This window comes from Aotus nancymaae, unplaced genomic scaffold (genome assembly GCF_030222135.1).
Source record: "Aotus nancymaae isolate 86718 unplaced genomic scaffold, 86718_ANA_hifiasm-v0.15.2.pri h1tg000040l, whole genome shotgun sequence".
In the NCBI taxonomy this organism is placed as follows: domain Eukaryota; kingdom Metazoa; phylum Chordata; class Mammalia; order Primates; family Aotidae; genus Aotus; species Aotus nancymaae.
Genome location: NW_026988454.1, coordinates 21,975,631 through 21,979,364, shown reverse-complemented (window position 1 = coordinate 21,979,364; position 3,734 = coordinate 21,975,631).

Below are 3,734 nucleotides of genomic sequence, written 5' to 3'. Positions count from 1 at the left end.
TAGTGTATAGATATCAGCAAATAGATAATGGCAGTACAGTATTATACTGTAAAACAGTATGATTTTAAAACAAAATGAAACCAAACCATAGATAAGAGATGATTATCTATTAGATGGTCTAAAAAAAAATGCAGATGAGGTTGGAATTGGGTCTTCACCAATGAACCAGGAAAAGAAGTTAGGGGAGAACATTCTAGGCAAAAGAAATAGCATATGTAAAGGCTCACAGACATTGAAGGATATGAAGTGTTTGGGAAATAGTAATACAATGCAGCAGAAATGTGGAGTCCAAAGTGATGGAATAAGAGAAGGCAGATGATTAAGGAAATTCAGGTCAAATAATCTATGTGGCAATAAGTCCTAACTCTTGTAGAAGTATCAACATATCAAGAAGAAATGACTAAGGTAAAAAATAATAACAAATGTATTAGTGTATGAATTATCACAACTCTTACCTTATTTTCTTTGATTTTGGACTCTTTTGCAGTGTGTAAGTAAAGCTACTGTACTGCTACTTGTCTATGTTTATTACCTTATCAGCCTGATTTTGTTAAGTTCATTTAGTTATACTTATTGTTGTTCAACTTGGAGCATACACACCCCTTAATTCACATATATATCCCTAACTACATGAGAGGCACAGCTATTTGCAAAGCAATTTAACTTTTTTTTTAAAGATTGATTTGAACCAACAGTACTAAGCTGGCTCCTTAGAACAATGGAAAATAATTGGTTTAAAGTAACTGGAAAACAGCCCCTTCCCAAAGTCATGAAAGTAGTAACATATTCCTTGAGTAGCAGACTGCTTATGATCATGTGTGCTTTACTGTGCTGAAAAACATCTCTTTAAGATGTTTGGAGAATTATGAGAACAACTTAAAGTGATTCTATGCCTAAAGCCTTCCCTCCTCTGAAACTTGTTCATTTGTCCATGTGTCTGGCATAATTACTAGATGAGGAAAGAAAAAAAAAAAATTACCTGTGAAAGTTTCATGCATGAAATAACCTTCCAGAATCAAGCCTACACATTATCTGACACGAGTGTTCAATAAATGTTTGTTGAATGAATGACACACTGACAACCTCAGCTTCCATTTCTCCAAACATAAAATGAGAAACTAAATGATCATTAGAGTTTCTACCAATCTTAAGATTCGGAAAGTTTCCCCACAAGACAATATCAAAGCATACAAATGTATACATCAGTACAATTTATTTAGTCTTATCTAATACACAGTTGCATTTGTTCTTCAAAAGAAACAAAGTATAAAACTATAAAAAATAACCTTGAAAATTATACAAATTTTTTTCAAAGCATGATTTTAAAAACATATCTTTAAAAAGTGTGATTGAGATGTGCCACAAGGAATCATAAATTTCAAAAGATAAAAAATAAACATTGACACAAAAGTCAATTACTCAGTCAGAGAAGTATTAAATATAAGGAAATTTTGATGAATTACAGCTTTATTTCTGCTGCTGTCAGGAGTACTTCTATGATGGGATTCACAAATTTTACCAGAACTTTAAACTGAATAACTTGTCATGTTACTAATGCTATAAATTAATTACAAACTATAGTTTGGGCATTTCACAAACGTTGAGAACACTAGGTTTTGGCTTTGGCAATGACTGCAAATACCAAATTCTTTTCTTTTTAATTATAATAAAGTACATATCTAATACTCCATTTTGAAGTATACAATTCAGTGGCATTTTGGCACATTCACAATATTGCACAACTATCCCCATTATCTTGTTCTACAATATTTTCATCAATCCAAAAGAAAACCCCATACCCATGAAGCACTCACTCTCCCTCCCCCAGCAACCATAAATCTGATTTGTCTCTGTGAATTTACCTATTCTGAATATTTCATATAAATGAAATCATATAGTATGTAGCCCTTTTGTGTCTAGCTTCATTCACTTAGGTTTTTTTGTCTCCCCAAAGAATACCATCTTTCTGCATTTAAGATAGCAACAACTATTTATGTAAATCATGAGAAAAGCTAAATTGGAAGCCAAATTACATCTGAGGTAAGTGAATCAGTACAATGACCTTTCAGAATGCAGTTAAAGTTTCCAATACTGACTGGTATTGAAACATTGATCAAACGAACAATACTACTTTAACATTTTAAATGCAAATAAAAATCTTTAGAATTCATGTCCACTGAATTATTAGCCATTCAGAGCAACTTATATCATATGTCACAGCTGTCATGACAAAGCTATTGGAATGCTGAAAGGAGTCAATACTGCTCTATGTTTTATTAGAAATACAGATTATTTTTTTAAAAAAGTTACAACTGATTAAAGACATCCAGTTGACATAATTATTCATTGGCTAATTTCACTCTTGAGCAGATACGGTGCCCATCATTACTTCCATGGTTTGATTTCTTTCAATCAAATAGCATGGTTAAACCTGAATGCTGATACTTCAGTTAGATTCAGTAATACTTGCCAATATTTGAAGGAAAAAATGAAAAAAAATATTGTTTCTTCATGGGTGAGCTGAAAGAGACTTTAAAACAAGTGTGATCACTTACTTAAATCTAAAACTACTGACCAAAATGACTACACTCAGGGTTACCTCACCAGAAAACTGAAGTCATGGGATAAAGAAGTAATAATGACAATATGGAAGAGGATTTCAACAGAAAAAAAAAAATTCTATGACAGTAGAGGGCAGGACCCCTTTTTTTCAACTTCAGTCTTTTGATTTATTAAAAAATTGTTACTGTTCTTATGTCATTAAAATTTATAACTACTACTGAATATTAATATAATGATGTTACTGTTTGACTGGAAGGGGTATTAGAAAGCTAACTCTAGTCAGTTCCTCTGTCAAATAAACAAATATATCAACTTATCTGCCTCACATCTGAGAACCAAAATATCTAAAAATTTATATAGAAAAGGTAGAAATTAAATCGGATGAATCTGCCTTTGTTCAGAGCAATTGACCTGATTAATTTGTTTTAAGAGTTCAACACAAATACAGTTTTATTACTTTCAAACACACGAACTATTAACCACCACAAGAACTAGTTACGTATTAAAAAATCATTTCCTAATATTTGCATGCAAATGGGTTAATAATTTTGTAGATGCTTAAATTTTTACCCAGTATTTGCCTTGTCAGTTCGCTTCAGAAATGTTTTCTTCATAGTAAAGGACAGAAGCTTCAGTCCAGCATATCAAAAAGACTGAGAATTATTTTTAAAAAAGGAATTTACATCAAATGAATTTTTACTATATTTCTATAGAGCATGTACATGAATCTTCCTTATAACCCATTTCTTTGTAGTTTATTAATGAAACGTCCTCTTTACATAATACATTGAAATATAAAACAATCTGAATACAAAATTTCAGTTTTGAAATGAGTTAAGGTAACAAAGCACCTCAAGATGTACTGCCATTAATATATTTCAAGGTGTATTGGCCAATTATGAAGATTATATATGTCAAATAAATATATGTATAAGCAATTTATGAAAAAAGTTTAATCACAGATGCAATAACCTACTTGTAAAATTCAGCAAGAGGCCCTAGTTTTGCAAAGATTTTCAGAGCAACATACCACACACTTGGTTAGTTTCCTTTTGGTATTGCTCCAAAATGCTTTCCAAAGTAGTAGAAATCAAACATTCTAGGTAACATTTTCCAAATTTCCTTACATCTAAACAACCCTTTCCTTCCTGCATTCATAAAGTAAAAATGTG